Raw genomic sequence first — 8934 nt, forward strand, 5'->3', positions numbered from 1 at the left:
CCTGGTTTGTGAATTTACCCACCAAACACACTTATGTACTTTCCAAAAACTAATTACTTGTCTTTTAATAGATTGAAATATAATATACTCATATACATAATAAAATACCTAAATAAGTCAATTTCGTTTATAATCGACACAAATTTCTATATCAATTACGTATAAATTGTAATATATTATACTCATATATTATAAAATATATATAAATAAGTTAAATTAGTTTATAACCATAATATTTTGTTAATTTTTTTTTCTCATTATATATATATATATATTATTTTCTTAGTTTAATTTTTTTTATTTTCATATTGATGAACGTTTGTAAAAATATAACTTCTCGTTAAATGAAAATGTACGAAAATATAAGCAATAATATATAATTAAATGATAATAACATAAAAAACTAATTTAAATTGAAAAAAACTTACACAGCATAAAATAATCCGACAATCAATTAAATCAATATTTTTAAAAATCAACCGAGAAAATAACGAAGAGTATTTGAAAGAATTTATTTGTAATATATAAACATTATATCATTAAATTAAGAACTTCTTCAAGTAATCAAGTCCATGATGAATTGAGATTTTCGCTCTTGTTATTTCCATTTTGTTGTTGTGTTTCGATCGACGCCACATTTACATCCAGACTTCCAAAATTTTGTTTCTGCATATATAGTGGATGTGTGTCAAATGATATTTTTAAAAATTGATAAAAGAGAAAGGTATATATGTACACGAGTTACCTGAAGTAATTGTGTAAATGTTCCATGAGGTACGCTCAAAGGAGAATGATAAATTTGATAATTCTATTAAAAAACACAAAGCTAAAATAAGTTTGCAATATAATTCAACAAATAGTATGTAATTTATTTTCAACAAGATTTCAAATTTGTTTATTATTTCTTAAATATTTAATTTACCTCATAAGAAATATTTTCTTCAGCAGCGCCGCACATTTGAGAAGATTGATTCGAAGAAGAAGATCCTTTAACATTTGACTTGATTCTTCTGCTAACTTTATCTAAACTGGATTTCAATCTTTTTCCATATTTACTCCTCGAATTTTGTTTTACTTTCAATCTTCTTGGCACAATTTCACACGAATCACTATGTTTTTGAATTTCAACTATGGGACCGAAAGATTTTTTCACTTTGACATTATTCTCTAGACATAAATCAATATCTTCCATCGTCTTAAACATATCATTTCTTGCAATTTCATATGTTTCTTTTGTCAAAGCAACACGTGTTGATAATTGATTAACAATCGGCATAAATTTTTGTAGTGTGCACCGATCAACGTTTTTTCACCATCTTCCTTCACGTTACATAAAATCTCGTTTTTCTCTGAATGTTGTGAAACAACCTTAACTACACCTTTTTTCTCCATCTTTGTCCACCTTCTAATAATATAAAACTGAGGAATTCTTGTGATACTTTTATAACTGATCACCTTAAGAGCATGTGAACATAAAATTCCTCCGAAATCAAACTTTCTACATGTTCAAAAGACCTTCTGCTTTGAAGAATCATATCCCACTAAATATTGGTATGACTTTTTGAAAGATGTGATCTTGTATTCCGATATAATACCAGATTCCGAAACAATATCTAATCTCGCATCATATGCCTTGCTTAACTCTACCTGAAATAATTTAAAGACTTCATGTGTATAAACTTCCATAGCATGTTTAAGAATTTCAACTGGAAATGAAAGCACTGGGGTACTATTATTTGTTCGTAAATCTTCTTTTAGTTCTTCATAACGACGATCATCAACCAATCTACGAAAATTCTGAAAAAATTGTACCAGACTATAGTTATTGTTCACTTACTTCTTTAAAATACTGTTCATACTCTCACTACGTTGAGTAGTGGTCATATCTGCACAAAATGTTTGTCATCCATATACAAGTGCCCATTTTTCTTTAATATTAAACATTCTTTCCAACCACTTATTGTCAAAAAGATCATATTTCTCAAGCATGATTTTCCATGCTTCCTAAAACTCATCCTCCTCTTCATAATCATATAAGCAAGCACCGAAATCTTTTGCAAAACTTTCATGACCGGAAAACACATGACTGAGATGTATCGCTGCATTTTGATAAATGTGCCAAATACACAAGCGATGAGATGTCTTAGACCACTTTTCAGATAATGCCTTTGCCATAGATGCGTCTTGATCAGTAAGAATAGTTATTGGTTTCTTTCCACACATTACATTTTCAAAGGTATCAAAGATCCAATTAAAAGTTTCACCTGTTTCATCATATGTCGCGCCGAAGACAATATATTGTTTATGATGATTAACCCCAACAAATAATGCAAATGGTCTGCATTCTTTATTTATCCTATATGTCGTATCAAAGCACACTACATCCCCAAAGAACATATAGTCAGCCTTCATCTGTCCATCAGCCCAAAATATATTAGTTATCAAATCACTATTGTTAACTTGAATTGCATAAAAGAAATTTGGATCATCTGACTGCATTTGCTGCAAATATTCGAGGACTCCTCATGTATCACCTATTTTAATTCCTGCAGTTCTCTTTGTTCGTAAATAATTCCGATAATCTTCAAGAATGAATCCAACAATCTCACACCCACCTAATTTACATATCAGATAATCTACAGCTGCTTGTGGTCGTATCCCAAATATATCAAAATTAACAACATCCATTTCTCGTGTAGCATCAATAGTTCTATGAGATCTTAAAATATGAGATTTATTTGGACTAACGACGTTATGCCCATTATGAGAAGAAACAAAGTTAACAACTTTGAATTTTCCAGTCTCACGAGTAGTGTTTTCGGAACCGGACCGGACCGACCGGTTCAACCGGTTCGATCGGGAATCGGTCGCCGGACCGGTCCGATCCGACCCCAAAAACCGAAAAACTGGTCCAACCGGTCAGAACCGGTCAAAACCGGCCAAGAACCTGAAAACCGGTTCAACCGGTTAAACCGGTTCAACCGGTTTTTCGAATTTTTTTTATTTTTTTATTTTGAAAATTTAAATTTTTTTATTTTTAAACCTTAGATTTAATATTTTTATATATAAATACATTATTATTTGAAATTTATACTTCATTTAAATTTTTTTAAAATAATTATTGGTTTTTTAAAAAATAAATAATTTATTATTTAAATAATTTATAACTGTAATTGATATTTTAAATATATTTACATATTTATTTAGCTTTTAAACTATGTTAAATATATATTTTATATCTATTTATATAATTTTTAAGTTTTTAAAATTCCAAAATATATTATTTATTATATTAAATTATATAAACGGTTTTTCGGTTCGACCGTCCGGTTAAAACGGTCCGACCGGTTGGACCATTTTTTTAAGTAAACCGGTTCGATCACCGGTCCGATTATGAAAACATTGCTCACGAGCATTGATTTTTATTTGTGCGCAATAACCAGTTCTTGCTTCCGACGATGAGACTTGACCTTCACATCTCATTTATCTTTTCCTCTTTGACATGAGCAACAATATATTCTGTCAAGAGTGTTTCCCTTGCTATCCTTGTGACATGCACTTTTTCTAATGCTAAAACCGACCAATCTTGCATACTCATTATAAAATTTATATGCTTCTTCTTCAGTAGTAAATTCCATACCAACATATGGAATCAGCACTATTGAAATATCGAAGTGAAAATCCGCATTGGAATTTTCTCCACTATCAAACTCAGCATTCACATCTTTTTTAGCATCTTCAAGACTTTCTGAAATAATATTTTTTTGACCAAAATCTAACATACGAACTACCGCAAAATTTTATTTCAAACTACTATCTTTGTCCATAATTATCTGCAAATACAAAAAAAACTTCGGAGGTTTTTTTACAATTAATCTTATAACACATAAATTAATAGTTTAATCTAGTTTTGAATTACACATGCGAATATAATTCACAAACAATTTTATATATAACAAAAGAAAATAACTATAAGAATCATCAAATGGATGTGAATTAAATATAATATTTATATATATAGAACGTGCATGATAATCAATAGATTATAATAAATACATAAATATAATAGATTAATAATAACTCTTCACGCAAGAATAATGATTCTTACCAAAACCCGTTGATAATATCTGCTCTAGTATGCAGCGACGAAGATGGAGTAGCCTCTTGTTTGGGTAGGAAGATGGAGCTTTTTAGTATTTTAATTGTTGGTTTGAGTTTTTATTTTTCATGAGCAAAGAAGTTTATCGGTTTTAATTTAGATTTAAAAAAATTCATAAAAGTTATACGTACGTAATTGATATAGAAATTTGTGCCGATTATAAACGAAATTGACTTATTTAGGTATTTTATTATATATATGAGTACATTATATTACAATTTATTAAAAGGCAAGTAATTAGTTTTTGGAAAGTGCTTAAGTGTGTTTGATGGGTCAAATTCACAAAATTGTTGGAATTTAGAAAAGACACATGGCAAGAGAAGATTGGTGTAACAGGTATTGTTACACCATTTTTGATACTGAAAAAATTTTCCCGTAGAGTTAGACATTCTGAAAACGAAAAATTACATTCATTTTGGTCCATAACATATTTTTGCATAAATTTCTCGTCGGCATTTTTCAGAAATTTCGCAAAGCATATTGAAGTTTATCGAGTTTTGTAATTTTGAGTGCTCCTATTATAAAACGAATTTCGTTGTATCTTGAAATACAGTTTCTATATTCCATAAACATTATGTGTGTGACAATCATTTTAAGAAAATAGAGTCCAACTCTAGCCTCGACTTTGACATTTTGATCGTGTCTAGTTCCAATGCGTGTTGGGACATCAACCAAGGAGTTTGAGTTTGCATGGAATCCAAACCCAACAATCTTAAGACGATATTTTGAATATGCATTTTAAAACATGGCTTCTACATATCTACTGCCCCATCCCAGCAACCGTTCCAGTGGCACATGAAATCCCTAGAATTTTGTGGGTACCGATTTCAAAAGATGCAACAAAAAACGATCTTTTATCTTCCTGCACTACATCTGGTGAAGTTTTTGCATGAGAGTGCTCCAACGATATCCGAGAAGGAAACTGAAAATGCCAAGATGACAACTTATGAAATATGGAAAAAATTGTGATTAATTATGTCGTAACTATATCCTCAATTGTTTGGACAACACGTTATACAACGTGCATCGTCAAATAGAAACTATAAAAAAATTGTGGAGAACATTGAAAAGGAATATGGAGCAAAAAGTGCCGGCATGAAAAAATTCATTGTCGGAAAATTTCTAGATTTTGAAATGGTGGACTCCAAATCCGTGATTGCTCAAGTTCAAGATTTTCAATTAGTACAACATAACTTCCATGTCGAGCAAGTAAGTGAACCATTTCAAGTTTGCTTCAATAATTGAGAAACTTCTGCTTTCGTGGATGATTTATTTCAAAAATTATTTAAAACATAAGTGAAAGGAAATGAGCTAGGCTCGAGGACTTGATTTTTAGACTGCATATTGAACAGGATAATCATAAGCAGTTTGGGCCAACGAGAAATTATCTATGAATGCAAGGGCGAACTTGGTTGAACCGCTAGAAAATAATAAAGTATCCTGGCAAAAACAATGACAAAAAGTTTGAAGTGAATTTCTATAACCGTGGAGTCTCATAGCCAAGGATTTTCGACGTCCAAAGAAAGGCAAATGAAATCAAGTAATTAACATGACTGTTGTCAATTCTTTCAGATAAGTCATGAGATAGACTTGGAAACAGACTTCACTATTGACAAATTCTGAAGGAAACTTGGTGTAAGACCAAGGAGAATGGTGTCAACTATATACAGTATGATGTATTGTCTGACAATTTTTTTTTTTGTGATATTTTTCTTTTCATTCAAGTTGAGTTTTGTAAGTTTCGTATGCTTAAAACTTCAAATTTATAAGAAATAAAATCTTGAATAAAGTTTTATAAGATTTTTACGCTTGAAATTCAAGTTCTGAATGAAACTCTAAAGTCCAAGTTTAAATTTTGTAAGCTATCCTGCTTAAATTAAAATTTACAATAATAAAATCTTGAATTTAGAGTTTTAAGTTATAACGCTTAAAATTTGGAAAGCTTGGAAGTTTTAGCACCAATCCAATAACAAGTGAAGTGATAGCGTATACAATGTGACCAAATTTGATGATAATGTATAAGCTTTAAATTTTTAAAGCAATCTCTTAAATCCAAATTTAAAAGATAATAAAATCTTGACTTTCGATTTCTTGGTTTTAACGCTCAAAATTTAAAAAGCTATGATATTCACCTAAACTTGGCGGTTCATTTACAACATGTATTCTCAATTTAAATCACATAAGAAGAAGGAAAAACTCCTTATAAACTTTAGAAATATAAATGAATATTTCTCATGCGATCAATGGCGGAGCCAGGATTTCAGCTCCACCCGGGCTAAAATTTTTTAGCGAAAAATCCAAAAATCATAGAAGCTGAAAATACCGATTTTGTAGAAAAAATAGTAAATTTTTTTTATTAAAAAAACCAGAAAAAATCGCCTCAAAATTAATTACAAAAATATTAAATATTTCTCAGCGAATATACAAATTGCATAATTGTTTGGTCGATATATACTTTATAAAAGTGAAAACATTATAATGTCAGAGAACTTTAGAAGATAGAGAGTGAAAAATATGACACTAAGACAAGGAAAAACATGAAAAACAACTCATTTTTAGTTTCATTATTATTTTTTGGACTAGTTTTGAGAACTAAAAAGTGGGATATTTTATTTTTTTAATTGAATTACCCGGGCTAGCTAGTATAACATTAGCCCAAAAATAACACTTAAAATTCATTTTAAAAAATTTTTGTCAATATAAAAAATTTTAAAAAAATTTGGCCCGGGTGGCCTAACACCTACCTCCGCCCTTGCATGCGATAACAAGTGAAATTTATGTACCAAAAATGATTAATTGTGTTTTACTCGATATACCAATAAAAATGGTGATAATCAAAATTTGGTGCACAGTCCAACCTGAGACGTGCCCCAACGAATGAAGTGTCCAAGATAACACCAATGACGTGAGAGACTAACATCTAGTATGTCAATTTTAGTATACAAATCGATATGATGCATGCAAGTGATGTGAATAGATAACTGAGTCAACTAGATCAATCTTACTTTGACTAGGTGTCATGAGTGAGTACCATCTGAGGTCCAATCCTCTCGGTATCTCACACACTCTTCTCGATCACCGTAGTATCGATCTCCATCATCACGAATCACGATAGGTGTAGTAACATGTATCTAATTTTACGAGCTTAAACGATTAAGATATTTTAATATGATTAATAAGACCAATCGACTCCAGGATGTCGGAAAATGGTCCAAGAGTCAAAGTTGACTCGAGTAGTTTGAAAGGTCCGAACATGAACCATAGGGAGATCGGAAGGTCTGAAGAGTTCGGACCAAGCGATGCAGTTTGGAAGCTGAGGATGAGATCAGAACCACCGAACAAGAGATCGGAACTTCTGAAGAATTAGACCATGCACACTAGTGACATGTCGTCAGCGTTTTGACACGCAATCGAATGCATGAGATCGATCAGAACGTTTGAAGGGTGGGATCGAAGCTTCCGAACAGGGCAGGCCAAAGCTTGGAATGTATATTTTAATCCATATTAAGCCTTTGATTTGTTTAAATAGTAACCCTTAATCGTGTTTACTATTAATTTACTTAAATCATGGTACGATTTACTACATATATTAAATCAAATTTATGTACGTGACATAGAAAAATTTAATGTGTCTTTTAAAATTTAATAATAGCTAAATAATGAGGTTATTATTATTATTATATAAGATAAAATTTTGATTAAATATTAAAAATATAATTATCATAATAGTTAATATGAAAAAAGAAAACTTATAGTAAGTTGAAAATTAACTAAGATTTAGGAAGGGTAGTGTTGACAATGAATTAGATAAAATGATATGTTGAAGTATGATTAACAAATTATGGAACGCAAATAACACTTTTCTTTTTGACTTAAATCATTTTCCAATGATCTAAATTAGTTGGTCATTAATATAACTAGTGTATTGATGCATGCATTGCGTGCTTGTATAATATTAATTTTTGTAATCAATTTGATTTATATTCAAATAAGAGCAATATCATAGTTGTAAAAATTAGTGAGGGACTAAACTGCAATTTGAAATATCGTAATTTAAAAAAAATACAAAAAAAAAAGTGTAGATTCTTTATTCACGGAAGATATCAAAAACAATCATTAATTAAAGAAATCAAGGTCCAAAAATAAAATCAAAAGTAAAAATATAATCTGATCACTTTATTATTCCATGGACTTGATTCCACTCATATTATCACCATATCCTCTGGTACAAACTCAACAACCATCGCCACCGCCGCCATCTCCGTCACAGCCGGTACAGCTGTCGATAATCAAATCATGGTCTTTGTCCATCTTGTTATCAGCCGAATGCACTCTCTCCATGTAAGAATACATGGCGGGATAACACTCTTCGGCGCTTACTTGTTCATTTGCCTTTGGGTCCTATGGTAAATGAACCTTTTAAAAAATCAAAAAAATTTCGAGAGGCAAAGTAGACATGATAGCAAAAAATGGTACCGTATACTTAAAATGGTTCGAAAATTTTGGGGAAAAATTTCGGAAACGTAACTTTATCCATGCTACTCCTTTAATTTACGAGTGCAGTCTATTAGCCTACCTTTGAATTGTAATCTTATATGTGAAGTCCATGGTATAGAAGTATAAACCCCACATGTTATAAGCACAGTGTAGAAATATAAACCCCATATAGCTTCAATCATAATGACTATGTCAAATTAAGGTCTCATTTAGCTTGATGATACAGTTCTGTTGTCCATCAAGATTAAAGAAAGCTGGAAGCTGCAGCATAACGGAAT

General features: G+C 30.7%; 1 pseudogene; it reads right to left on the reverse strand.

The window, feature by feature from the left end:
- Positions 1-564: 564 nt before the first annotated feature.
- LOC140874045 (protein FAR1-RELATED SEQUENCE 5-like) lies at positions 565-8418 on the reverse strand (annotated as a pseudogene).
- Positions 8419-8934: the final 516 nt, after the last annotated feature.

This window comes from Henckelia pumila, chromosome 1 (genome assembly GCF_033568475.1).
Source record: "Henckelia pumila isolate YLH828 chromosome 1, ASM3356847v2, whole genome shotgun sequence".
In the NCBI taxonomy this organism is placed as follows: Eukaryota; Viridiplantae; Streptophyta; class Magnoliopsida; order Lamiales; family Gesneriaceae; genus Henckelia; species Henckelia pumila.